We start from the raw sequence: 15,062 nt of genomic DNA, 5'->3' as shown, positions 1-15,062 counted from the left end.
AATGTGAACAAAGAAAGGAAAGGCACATGGCTAAAAAGAAGCCGCTCAACCTAGTTATGTATTAAAAATATAACAATTCTTTACTGGACAGAAAATGAGTTTAAAAACAATGGAAAGAAAAAGCAGACAGTGGAATCTAGAAAATGATTGTAATAGTTGGTGAGGTCTATTCAAGTCTGTATGTGCACACTATGTGGGGTATATCTCTTCTCTCTATATTATAAAAATGAATTTCTGTCTGTCTGTCTGTCTGTCTGTCTGTTCTCTAATGCGAACCAAACGACTGGACCGATCTTCACCAAATTTGGTACAGAGATACTTCAGGTACCCGGGAAGGTTTAAGATGAGACTCAAACTCGCTCCGTACCGTTGCTGAGATACAGCATTCCAAACACAATGCCCCCCCTTAGCCAATACAAACCTGCAAGTCTTTCACTCATATTCCAACTGCAATACACACGGTCACTCCACATGCACAATACAACACTGATATCCAAACTGAGATACACGCATCAGAGGATTAGATACACAGATCAGCACACCGTATCACACGCCAGAGGATTAGATACACACGTCTGGACACAGTCCCACAAACCAGAGGATCAAATACGTGCTTCTGCACACAGTTCCACATGCCGAAGGATTAGATACACGCGTCTGCACAAAGTACCACAGGCCGTGGGAATTGGATACATGCGTCTGCACACAGTACCACATGCCAAATGATTGGATACACGCATCTGCACACAGTTCCACACACCAGAGCATAAGATATGCACATTTGCACACAGTACCACATGCCGTAGGATTAGATACGCATCTCTTCACACAATACCACAAAGGGGAGGATTAGATACATGTGTCTGCACACAGTACCACACTTTGGAGGATTAGATACATGCCTCTGCACACAGTACCACAAGCCAGAGAATTAGATACACGTCTCAGCACACAGTACCACACAGGGGAGGATTAGATACGCGCATCTGAACACAGTACCACATGCCAGAGGATTAGATACACGCGTCTACACACAGTTTCACGCGCCGTAGGATTAGATACGTGCCTCTTCATACAATACCACACAGGGGAGGATTAGATACATGTGTCTGCATACAGTACCACACTTTGGAGGATTAGATACATGCTTCTGCACACAGTACCACATGCCATAGGATTAGATACGCGCATCTGCTTACAGTTCCACATGCCAGACGATTAGATACGCACATCTTCACACAGTTGTACACGCCATAGGATTAGATACACGCATCTGCATACAGTACCACATGCTGTAGGATTAGATACGCACGTCTACACACAGTTCCACACGCCGTAGGATTAATTACGTGCCTCTTCACACAATGCCACACGGGGGAGGATTAGATACACACATCTGCACACAGTACCACACGCCGGAGGATTAGATATATGCATCTGCACACAGTACCACACCAACAAGGATTAGATACTTGCGTCTAAACACAGTACTACACGGGGAAGGATTAGATACAGCTTTACTCCAGGTATCCATAACAACTGATCACAGGTTTTTCACTGATATCCAAAATGAGAGACACATAATTACATGACGCTTATGGACATACACAGAAACCACATACAAAATACATCAGTGCAAAATTGGACATTTCTTATTGGGCCACTACACAAACATAAAATGTAATATACCCGTGCAAAGCCGGGTCCTCCCTCTAGTAACCTATAAAGCTGACCCTACCAATGTAACCCCACAATCTATACAAACAATAGCCATCTGTGAAATATAAGAAAAACAATATGCAGAGACAGGTCATACAACAAAGACAATAAAACATTAATATAAGTCACTATAGAAAAGACCTACGGTACATAACATGAATATCACTAGAAATAATAATGCCTACCGTGAGATAGATCCACCGCCATCGTCCCACACATATCATCGCCTGCTAAACAGGCTTCCTCAGGGGATAAAGAAACACAGGCTTGTTCAGGTATCACTTACCTTCCTGACTCATAGTACCCATGGGGGTACAACTAATATGGAACACTCACTAAGGTTTCAGGATCCCCTGTAACCGCAAGTTACAAAAACAGCAGTTTTGCATGTTGGTCAATTTGCATTCTAACTGGGTATGACCAAACATCAGCTTGTCTACTTTCCTCAACAACTTAGGAAATTCTATATTCAGTGTCCCAATATGCTGTTTGTACTCTGTTTACCACTCACAGAGTTTATATATATATAGTTTCTTATTAGTATAGTGTCTTCTTTTATATTGTCTATGTGCAGTTTGTTGTACCAGGATCTAATATCTTCCTTTCACTCTTTATGATCCTCCATTTAATTTTACAAGGCACTAGAAATTTCCTGTGCAGGTTCTGGGGGAATATCTGCTCCCTATATGGGTAATGGTCCAACAATACTACCTTCCTCTGCTTGTAATAGAGGGAGTTTAGTGATCATACGTAGCGCCATCTTAGATAGTTTGCGCTGCATTTTCAATGTAACAGATTCATACTGTGTATCAGGGGTCAGCTTTTGTCTGAAATAGCATTTGCTTTATTTCTTTGGATTCCATCTATAAACCAGAATAAATAGGTCTTAAAGGAGTGGAGTCTACCACCACCCCATGCCTATTCAACTGTCACCACCATGGCATAGAAATTAATACTGATCTTTATTAATTGGTATTGAATTTAATTTGTATTAATGGATTAATAATAGTAACACCATTTGATTCTGTCTTAGGCCTGGTTCACATCTGTGTTCGGGCCATTCCGATCCCCTATCAGCATGAGATTTGCAGAGAGAAAAGTCCTGCAAGCATTTTTTGTGCAGAAACCGAGTGGAAACCACACGGACCCCATCATAGTCTATGGGGTCCATGGGTTTCCTTAGGTCACCGCTTTTTTATGTGGATAGGTTTCGTTCAAGGGGTCCCCAAATGTAGATGTGAACCGGGCCTTACTGACACTTTTCTTTTTTCCAGATTCTTTGATATGTTCACTTTCTAGCAGCATTTTATATAAGATTACATATACTGGCTAAACTGTGATGAGTAGTCTTAGACTCTGACACAGAATCTCCATTGACCTGTACTTTATCCCTGGCCGGCCAGTGACCCTCCCTAGGCCAAAGGGAGAAGTTTACTAAAAAATAATTTGAATCCCACAGACAAAGTGATGAAATCCCCAAGAGTTGGTTGTGGCTTATCAAAATTCTGCAGCAACACAGGGAAACAACATACCATTGTTATATATGTCACTTTTCTAGATTTGGAGAAAAACAACTTTGAAGTGATAAGCAAATGAGACCATTGGTGCACTTGTGTGGGCCTTCAGCTCCCAGAAGCACAAGTCCTGGCCGCTAAATGGATGGCTTATGTTATAGAAGTGGGAGGATCAACTCCCACTGCATGGAGCGGTGCAGGATTTTCTCAAAATCTGCAAAAGTTGTTTATCACTGTAATATGCATTATAACGTGGTGGTTACAGATCATTATGCTTGGGGGAGGTGATAGACTCCCTTTAAAGCCTTTGTCCTTGACCCAAGGTACTGTAATTGCACACCGATTACCTATCCACAGGATAAGTCAATGACAATGACAATGGTAATCAGTGGCGGTCTGACACCCAGAACCCTGAACAGATCATCTGTGATCCCTCTGTGATGGTTGTGGAGAACTGCAGAGCTTCTTCTGAAAGTATACCATTTATACAGCTTCTGGCAATGTGGAACCCCCACCGATCAGATACTGATGACATATACAGTAGGTATGTCATCAGTATCCAATACCTTTGGGTTGTGGATAACTTTTTTATGGTTTGAAAAGACGCAGTAAATTTTACATACCATAAATGCAAACACTGCAGCATTAAGAGGGGTCAATAAAAAAAGGCAGTTCCTTCTATTGCCTAAGTTCCCTTACAGGCGACCGTGGTGTAGGTCAGTGTGCCATTCAGATTTTATCCGGATAGCACACTGATCCATTTATTTCTGTCGATCCATGCTCATGACTGTGTTCATCATTCTGGGCCGCAAAACTTAGGACAGGTCCTTTTACTGTCTGATTTTGTGGCTGTGCTCCCACAACTCCCATTCATTGAAAGAATTGGGCTGTGGAAGCACGGCCGGTGCACAGGCGGCACACAGATGACATCCGCGAGTCGCCTGTGCACTGACTGTGGTGTTCAATAACAGCCTGTGGCTATCACACAGTCGTGTTCAATAAACCTAAGGGCCTGTGCTCAAAAGTGTTGATGATTTGTGATGAGTATAAGATCGACTAGAGATTCATAGCTTCTTATTATTGATAAACTGGCTGCCCAACACCTTGGGGCCACATACTGTTTTTACACAGGGGTCCCTCCTGTCCATGTCTACCACTGTAATCATATATTCTAGTGAGAGCAACTTTTAACACTATCATTTCTATACTGATCACCTCATTGTTCTGATCTGCATGGTAAAGGTTACTATTACTTTAACTGCTGCTATATAATTACTTGTTACACAGACTTGCTATATTTAGGGTTGGTTTTTGTGCAGATTTATCAGCTGCTACTAATGACTCATGCAGGAGTTTAACAGATGGTTGTTAGAGATGAGCGAACGGCGTTCGATCGAATTGGTATTCGATTGAATATCAGGCTGTTCGAGGTATTCGATTCCAATCAAATACCATGCGGCATACGCACTAAAACCCCAGCGGCCTTACTAAACTCGTAAGGTTCACTCAACAAATACTCTAAGTGCCGCAGCCCTAATTAGCAATCCCTGTTCCTACCCCCAGCCGCCTCCACTTTCCCTTCAGCCTCCAAGAGGTCCCATGCACCATGCTGAATCTGTTAGTGACACGGCTTAGTGACAGTGATGTGATGTGGGATGCATGAGGCTCCCTGGAGGGCTGAAGGGGAAGTGGAGGTTCATTAAAAAAATAGGGACATTGTAACATCTCTGCCTGTTCAGGTCTCTGCACCGCCCTCTGCTCGCGTGCTGCGGCGCAGGAGGCGTTTGCAGTTTGGTTCATGGCTTAAAGTTTTTGGTCGCACTGTGTGAACACGGCTCTACTGCTGTGATTGTATTTGCACCACACCCGTCTTCTGCCCTTGTTTGTCTCTGCTCCTCTAATGGTTAATCTGGCCTTGCCCTGTGATTGACAGCTGCCTTCCTGTCAACTCCATGGGCGGGTTCTTCCTCCCTATTTAACCTTGGCTCTCATTCACACCAGTGCTTGCTATTGCCGTGTGCATACTTGCTCTTACTGTCCCTGTTTTGCTTACACTATTATCCTTGACCTTTGGCTTTCCTCACTGACTATTCTTTTGACTCCGATTTGGCACTGCATCGCTTGACTGTTACTGACCCTTGGCTAGCTGACCTTCCGTTGTTGTTGTCCGTCTTGTCTGCATTTTGTGTTTCACATATTCAGGGAGGGAACGTCTTCGTGGTTGCCGCCTATTACCTAGGATAGGGTCTGGCAATAGGAAGGGAAAGTTGGGGGCTTCAGCTTAGGGCTCACTGTCTCTTGTGCCCTGTCCCAGGGTTAACAGTTACTGGGAATTGCTGTCCTAGCAATTCCCTTATAGACATTACATGGAGCTAACAACCTATGAAAGAAAAGCAGAGCAGCCCCTATACAGTCCTATGAAAAAGTTTGGGCACCCCTATTAATCTTAATCATTTTTAGTTCTAAATATTTTGGTGTTTGCAGCAGCCATTTCAGTTTGATATATCTAATAACTGATGGACACAGTAATATTTCAGGATTGAAATGAGGAACACAAAAATTTTGCAACACAAGGCACACAAAAAAGCAACTGCTTCAAAAATAAACTAAGTATGACTATGTCCAAGAAGGGACAGAAGCAACACAATAAATAAAATGACAATTTTTATTAAGTGATAATAAATATGAAAACATAAATTACACATAGACAACAGGGGGTAAATGCTTCACAAAAAGGCAGGTGGTGTGTGGTAATAAATAGTATATAGGTCTAGGGTGAAAAAAGTATGTACATCACAGTCAAATAATAAGGGTTCACATGTTGCAAGTGTGGCAGTTCCAAAGCAGATAGAAATATCCCATAGGTAAGAATGCACAACAGAGAGACATATGTGAAAATTATATACATAGAAGGTAAAGTACCAACCCTAAGACCATAGTTATAATATAAAGCACCTACCACCCGTACCGCGCCCCGACGCGCATTTCGCCCAACGGCTTCGTCAGGGCGAAACGCGCGTCGGGGCGCGGTACAGGTGGTAGGTGCTCTATATTATAACTATGGTCTTAGGGTTCGTGCTTTACCTTCTATGTATATAATTTTCACATATGTCTCTCTGTTGTGCATTCTTACCTATGGGATATTTCTATCTGCTTTGGAACTGCCACACTTGCAACATGTGAACCCTTATTATTTGACTGTGATGTAACATACTTTTTTCACCCGAGACCTATATACTATTTATTACCACACATCAGTTCCTGGATCCTGGATGAAGGTATTTTGGATGATTCTTCTTTACAAAACAATTCAAGTTCAGTTAAGTTAGATGGTCAGCGAGTATGGACAGCCCGCTTCACATCATCCCACAGATGTTCAATGATATTCAGGTCTGAGGACTGGGATGGCCATTCCAGAACATTGGAATTGTTCCTCTGCATGAATGCCTGAGGATTTGGAGCGGTGTTTTGGATCATTGTCTTGCTGAAATATCCATCCCCGGCGTAACTTCAACTTCGTCACTGATTCTTGAACATTATTTTCAAGAATCTGCTGATACTGAGTGGAATCCATGCGACCCTCAACTTTAACAAGATTCCCGATGCCGGCATTGGCCATACAGCCTTAAAGCATGATGGAACCTCCACCAAATCTTACAGTGGGTAGCAATTGTTTTTCTTGGAATGCTGTTTTTTTTGGTCGCCATGCATAACGCCTTTTTGTATGACCAAACAACTCAATCTTTGTTTCATCAGTCCACAGGACCTTGTTCCAAAATGAAGCTGGCTTGTCCAAATGTGTTTTTGCATACCTCAGGCGACTCTGTTTGTGGCGTGCTTGCAGAAACGGCTTCTTTCTCATCACGCTCCCATACAGCTTTTCCTTGTGCAAAGTGTGCTGTATTGTTGACCAATGCACAGTGACACCATCTGCAGCAAGATGATGCTGCAGCTCTTTGGAGGTGGTCTGTGGATTGTCCTTGACTGTTCTCATCATTCTTCTTCTCTGCCTTTCTGATATTTTTCTTGGCCTGCCACTTCTGGGCTTAACAAGAACTGTCCCTGTGGTCTTCCATTTCCTTACTATGTTCCCCACAGTGGAAACTGAGACAACTCTTTGTATCCTTCCACTGAACAACTATGTTGAACAATCTTTGTTTTCAGATCATTAGAGAGTTGTTTTGAGTAGCCAATGATGCCACTCTTCAAAGGAGATTCAAATAGGAGAACAACTTAAAATTGGCCACCTTAAATACCTTTTCTCATGATTGGATACACCTGGCTATGAAGTTCAAAGCTCACTGAGGTTACAAAACCAATTTTGTGCTTCAGTAAGTCAGTAAAAAGTAGTTAGGAGTATTGAAATCAATAAAATGATAAGGGTACCAAAATTTTTGCACTGGTCAAATTTTGGTTTAATGCATATTGCACATTTTCTGTTAGTACAATAAACCTCATTTCAATCCTGAAATATTACGGTGTCCATCAGTTATTAGATATATCAAACTGAAATGGCTGTTGCAAACTGCAAAATATTTAGAACTAAAAATGATTAGGATTAATAGGGGCCCCCAAACTTTTTCATAGGACTGTAGCTACGCAAGCTAATGCCCACAATCATCATTTACAGTTTTTACAGTCTATGGGGCATTCAATCAAAAGATTGCAGGATAAAGCCCACTATAGAGGCTAATGGCAGAAAAAAAAATCTAAAGTGCCAAAGCGCAGTTTTTTTACCATTTCACCTCCTATAAAAATTTTAATAAAAACCAATTAAAACATCAGACATTCCCCAATAGTATCAAAAAAAGTACATCTGGCCCACAAAATAAGACACTTTCTGCATCCCTGTACACAGAAATAAAAAAAAGTGACTGGTGTCATGATGTGGCAACATTAAGAAATCTTTTTTTTTTTTTTTTTCACAAAGTTTTGGATTTTTTTTTTTAAAGTGGTTAGATATAAAAAAAAAAAACTATATATTGTATTCCTGAATCATACCAACCCATAGAATACATGACATGACATTTTGACTGCACAGTAAACACTGTAAAAACAAAGCCCATAAGAATGTCACACAAACACTTTTTCTTCAATTCCAGCCCATTCTGAATTTTTTTTCCAACTTCCTAGTACTTTGTATAGCATTTTAAATGGTCCCATTACAAAGTACAATTTGTCTCACAAACATCAAGCACTTATATGGTTCTGTGAATGAAAAACAATTTAGGGGTTTGAAAGACAAGAAGTTAAGAACAAAAATTAAAAAAAATGACAGTCAGGAAGGGATTAAACGTATTCCAGCATGCAGTATGTCATACCGCTACATACTGTGCATTGGTATTTTATTTTGTTTTTATCTAAATGATAGAATCAATACAGACTGGGTGAAAGAGCCCTCGCCATAGACATAAGACACAACAGCCATCAGACAACCTTCCAACTTCTGCCAAGTGTGCATGTTTAGAATAGGAGAAGGGGAATACATTGCTGCCAGTTTCCTCTGATGAGGGATGTGTGTAGGAGTACTTGGAGACAAGACAGAGATCAATAAGTACTACATGCAGGTGGATTTGGCAAGATTACAGTACATAATAAGCTCTAAAATAATTAGCATTGGTGCAGTAATAAATAAGCACAGTGAGTGTGTGTGTGTGAGTGTGTGTGTGTGTGTGTGTGTGTGTGTGTGTGTGTGTGTGTGTATGTGGAAATACAACCATATATCTCATCCCTTTTTTTAATGGAGTATATCAGCAGTAAATTGGTTATAATTCTAATCACAGTACTTTGTAGAGGTCATTCTGCAGTTTCCAAATTTACAATTTTATGTATATCACTGTTCAACAGAACAAGGGAATATTACAGGCACAAATAGTGTATTACAATTTGGCCCAGAGCTTAGGAGAGGCTGAAAGGAACCAGTCCATCATTTGTACAAACACAGAGGCAGTATAATTTATTTCAAGTTGCTTCGGCTTATCCATAGGGAAAATGGTCAGTGTTCGGGAGTATTTAAATGCAAGTAATGAAAATACTTGTCAGGTATTTGTATTTTGTAATTAAAATCCTTTTTTTATTCAGTATTTTGTATTTGTAATTAAATACATTAAGGCTAAGGCCCCATGGGCCTAAATGCAGCGCTAAAGCTGCGTGAATGCATTGCGGTTCTTTCCACAGCGCTTTTAAGAGAAAGTTCACAGACTTTTCCTCTGTGGACTTTCTCTTAACATTATATCTACGGGAAAGCCGCCGGCGTTTCCATAGATATAATTGACATGTTGCGATTTGCAAAACCGCAACGGCTTTGCAAATCGCAGCGTGTCCACGCTGCGATTTGTCCCACAAAGTGGGCATGGCATTCTCATAAATCCCATCCCCTTTGCTTGCACTGTAAAACGCTGCAATTTTTCCTGCAGCGTCTCCGCTACGGGCAAATCGCGGCGTTTACGTCCTGTGGGGCCCCGACCTTAGGAAGTATTTTAATTACTGTCTAAATTCATAACAAATGTTGTAATTTAAATAACCCGCCTCACCGCACTTAAAAAAAAAAACAACAGCGTGAGTCACGTCATCACTTTCGTTTCTCAGATCTCGTGCGAGGTGCGACTAGAGGAGGGAAAATTCCAGCGCGTTCCAGCAACACAAGTCCGCCTTGTACTGAAGAGTGATTTATTTTTAGTTTTTAATCATCCCAATCGCGTAATCTATTCTGTAAAATGACTTCAAAAATGGAGGAAAATTGTAATACCAGTGAAGGGGACGCAACCAACAATGATTCAGATCTCAAAGACCCACATCTCTCTGCAATTTTGGACAGAACTTTTTTCAAAATTAATAAGACTAAATCCGGAGTGGAGGGACAGGATAAAAAGTTGTTGGTTTTTATTTTACAATCCTCAACCCCGAAGCAAATTTTTAAAACCAGACATACGGTTTAGGGTTGCAGGAGTTGAAAGTGATAAAAAACTGGACGGTTTATTTTTTACCACAGTATTAAAAATTTAAATAAAATGCCGATTTCAAATTAAAAATTAAATATAATTATATAAAATTTAAAAAACAAAATTAATATCCTTTTTTAAAACATGAAAAATACGTTCAAAGAATTTTCTCTCGTGTCCCGAGATTCACGAGAATTGATGAGAATCTCGCCCACCCTGCGTTAACTTGTTAATGATAAAAATGAACAATTTCTACGTTTTTAGCATGTTATTTACTTGTTGTTGTTTTTTTTAAAGTATCCGATCGAGAATATATTACTGTATGATTATGTCATGAAATATAGTAAATTAGGTTCTTTTTTTTCATATTTTTCCTGCATTTTTTTTTAGGTTTTTTTGAATGCACATTTCGCTCTTTTTGGGAATCGGGATAGTGTTACCAATGCCGTTCAATAATAAAAAAAAAAATTAATTCAGTATTTTTTCCCATAAAATGATTAGATTTTTATTTGCGTTTTTATTAAACAATGTTTTAAACGTATATATTATACTTTTTGGTCTATGTTCAATTGTTCAATTTTTTGTTTTTAACAAATTTTTTGTTTACATTTTTCAAGTATTTTACTATTTTTAAAATTCTTTTGAAGTAGTATTTAGTATTTCTATTTAAAATACTTCAGTCATAAGTATTTTGTATTTAAAATACTTTCCCAAAGTATTTTCCCGAATAAATGGTGTATCTAAATAGGGAGACGGATAAAATGTAAACAAAGCAGCCAGACCCCCATTGTAGAAATCATTGGAGAGAAAAGTCTTGCACAGAGGACTTTTCACTCTGCAGGTTTCAGTTTTGAAACAGTGGACACCCAGCGAACCCCATTATAGTCAATGGTGTCCACCGATGTCTGTGTGTAACTGCTGAAATAGAGGTCTGGCTCTCCATTGTTAAGGTCCACTGCACGGACTCGAATGACAGAAAGCACAACGCTAGTGTGATCCTAGTGTAATAAGTGCTGAAGCAAACAGATTGCCTTAATAAGAAACATTAAAAACTTTCTTATATTTAATGTACTATTCATTTATGAAAAGTTGTTCCTAACTGGAGATGCACTTTAATTTTACCAGACTTGGAGAAGATACCAATTATGGGTCTCTGGGCAAAATATCAGAAATTGCAGGAATTGGCAGACAACAGGGAGCAGTAAATCTAGTTGTGAAAATCTTTTAAAGCACTGAAATATAAATCCCAGGTCACTTAAATTTGTGTTGAATTTGCGACCCAAGTTATCACCACAGAAACTGGTACAAGGAATAGATGCTCCACAAACTAAAGTCAAACCAGAACCCATGATACCTTACATTGCAGGTCAGAACCAGAAAGATAAATCAGGAGAGTGACCATCCATGCCAAAAATCAGTCTGAGAGGTATTATCAGAGCTATAATCAGTAAACAGGAGACAAGTGGATTTCCATTAACAAGACAAAGGTTAGTTCTGAGAGGTAACATCAGATCCACAGTGTGGAGACAAGTGAATTTCCAGTAACAATATAGAGCAATCCAGCACAAATGATCAGGGTATGAAAGCCAGACTAGGTACAACCAAATAGCTGACACCTGGCTGAGGAGGAAGAGGGTTTAAATAACCCTCCTCAGCTACTAATTGAATCAGCCTAGGAGAACTCTGGACACTGCAGAAGCTTCACAAGTCGGCAAGGTAACCTTAAACCAACAACAGTTAAACTGAGATTCTTGAGAAGGATATGCATCACCAGAAAATTATTATTAAACCAAGTTTTCATGTTAAACATATTTTTAAAGAATTTTGATGATATTGTAAAGAATTTTCCAGGTCACTATCTAATAATACTGCTGGTCCAAAATATGGAGACCAGATGGAAGGAACATTCTGGTTGTGTTCGCCAATAAGGGAAACTTTATTTGTTTTGTTGTACTGACCCTTCATCAGATTAGAGCAATGGACATTTTTCCAGAAGTGTGAATGTAGCCTTACACATAAGCATTTTTTTAAAAAAATTGCAGTGCCAAATACCAAAACTTGTATTGAAATGTGGTCTTTTATGTCTTTACTATTTTATTGACAGATCTTATGTATCACTGTTTTGTGTTTTTACATGCAGTATATACAAATAATGATCAAAGATAATGACTGACATTGAAGTGTGATATATATGGAAATAGTATGCATCATTAGTATGTCTCTTTGACAAACTGCCTGCTGATCACAAAAGAAAATTAGTAGGTGACAGTATGCCACTTGTTATCTTTGCAGCTTGACAACATGTTGTGACTCTACAAAACTAAGCAGCCATCCTGGCTTCAGTTTGCCCGTGACAAGCAGTTACTTCTTTGTAGTTGTACTTGTGTACAGCTAAGACCTGAGAATCTGCATGAGATGTCCCAACTCTGATTTATTGAGGACTTTGGTAAAGCTAAAGTAACAATCAGGTAAATATTTGTTTCCTTCTTTATGTACTTATTCCTCATCTATCTATCTATCTATCTATCTATCTATCTATCTATCTATCTATCCATCCATCCATCCATCCATCCATCCCCTATCTATCTATCTATCTATCTATCTATCCATTCATTATCCATCCATCTATCTATCTATCTATCTATCCATCCATCCATCCATCCATCCATCCATCCATCTATCTATCTCTCATGGTCAAATGAAGTGAAGAGGTGGAGGAGGCATTCCAAGAGTTGAAGTCCATCCTCTGTAAACAGCCATTTTGGTCACACCTGACTTTACTAAAGAGTTTGTGGTTCAGACTGATGCCTCTGATCTAGGGTTAGGCGCAGTGCTGTCCCAGATGGTGGGTACCTCAGTAGAATGCTTACACCACCTAAAAGAAATTACAATATTGTGGAGAGGGAATGCTTAGCCATTAAGTGGGCCCTGGAATCCTTAAGGTACTACCTCCTGGGCTGACACTTTAAGCTGGTCACTGATCACTCCTCTCTAGCATGGATGTACCACTCTAAGGAGAGGAACCCCAGAGTCACCAGGTGGTTTCTGACGTTACAAAATTTTAAGTTCACAGTGGAATACAGGGCAGGCAAGCCGCAGATAAAAGCCAATATCCAGGACCCAGTGTATGTGGGCTAAAAGTGTCCGCCCCTACAGATCCGAACAAAGGGGGGGGGGGGGTATGTGAATAGGAGCAAAGCAAAGTGCTGGAGTCCCGCTATATCAGCCTCAGATTCCAGAGTTATGTGTGGCCCAGTGCGGGTCTGGAATAGGTGAGGGTCCTAAGGCTCATTACTGGCCTATAAAACGTTGCAGAGCCTGCACTTCATGGCAGATCCAGGAAGTGAGGAAGTGTATGGGTCTGTCCTGTAACCCTGCTCCGGAGAGACCAGTTTATGCTTTTGTTTTTCGTGTTGATAGTAAGCCACACGTATAGTCAGGTTATTACTTCTGTTTAGTTAGTTGCTCAGAGGAGCAAGAATTTGTTTTATTTTTGCCTCAAGTTAATGCTATATTTTCTTTTACTAATTTCTGCCTGAAATGAAGGTTTATTTATTTTCCTGTTTTCTTTCTAAATAAACCAGTTTATAAGGCTTTATAAGGCTCCCGGCTGTCGAAGGAATAGGTCGGCTCCGGGGATCTCACGGGAGTGAAGGGTAAGGAGCCGGTGGGGACCAGACCCAGGGATAGTTACTCTACTTTGGAGGATGGATTTGGAGAGGGGTCATTGTTACGACCCGATCTTTGAGCTCTCGGTCTGTTAGGTTCAGGCGTGGAGTGTCCGGGCGGCATTCGGTGTGTGAATCACCTGATGCGCGGCAGGGGAGTGTTCACACTAGGCATGCACTCAAGCATGGATCACATGATGAGTTGCCTTGTGGATCAGTGCCTGGTGTGTCTTGGCCTCTGAAGGGGTTAAGTCCTCTGTAGTGCTGAGGGCTATTACAGGCTGTGGGCGGTTCTGTGACCTGGTCTTCCTATTTATATCTGCTGGGCATGTTGTCTGATGCCGGTCTTAAATCTTCAGTGCCTGATCCCAGACATGGTCTGTCTGCCTGAAGTCTGCAATTTCATCTGCATCTGAGCCCTGGCCCATCCAGTCCTTGCTGCCTGTTCACACTATCCAGATTTGGCTGAGTATTGAGCTCATTCTCCAAACATAGTGTTCGGGGTGCAGTGAACCCTAGGTTATTTTTGTTGTTTGGAGGTTTGGATTTTTTGTTAATTTTTTTGTATGTGATACTAAGTTCTGTTTATCCTGTCTCTTTGCTTTAGTTCAGTTTTCCTGTGTTTCACATTTATTTGCTACACTATACTTTGTGTTCCCTCACATTCACCGTGTCCAGTCGGACCTCTGTGGGGGGCTTTTTCTGTATCTGCTTCTCCTTCATAAATATGAAACTAGTCAGAGGTTTCTGTTTCTCTATTAGGTTAGTTATCTCTCCGGCTGTGTCCGCGTCCACTAAGGCTAGTTAGTCGGGCCCACGGCTACTTCTAGTTGTGCAAGACAGGTTATCGGAGTATCACACACTAGTATTCCAAACTGCTCATACTTCTGTTTTTTGTATGTTTTTTTTCTTTAACCTGTCTGAGAAGTCATCAGTCAGGGGCCAGTCCATGGTCAGAGATCCCCAGACCATAACAGTCATGGACTGACATACTCAACAATGCACTCAAGATCTCACCACTCAATTTAGAGTAGTCCTTAGCCTCCGGTTCACAGAGGTCATAGTAGGCCTTCTGAGGTTCTCCAGTAAGAAAAGGTGCTACTACATCGGCCCACTAATCTCTCAGCAGGTTTTCTCACTCAGCAACTCACTCAAAGACCCAAAGATATGTCTCCATGTCATCTGTGGGTGTTTTCTTTTGCAGGGTATTCTGAACTGCG

The sequence above is a fragment of the Leptodactylus fuscus genome, chromosome 2 (assembly GCF_031893055.1).
Source record: "Leptodactylus fuscus isolate aLepFus1 chromosome 2, aLepFus1.hap2, whole genome shotgun sequence".
In the NCBI taxonomy this organism is placed as follows: domain Eukaryota; kingdom Metazoa; phylum Chordata; class Amphibia; order Anura; family Leptodactylidae; genus Leptodactylus; species Leptodactylus fuscus.
Note: the sequence above shows the minus strand (reverse complement) of the source record.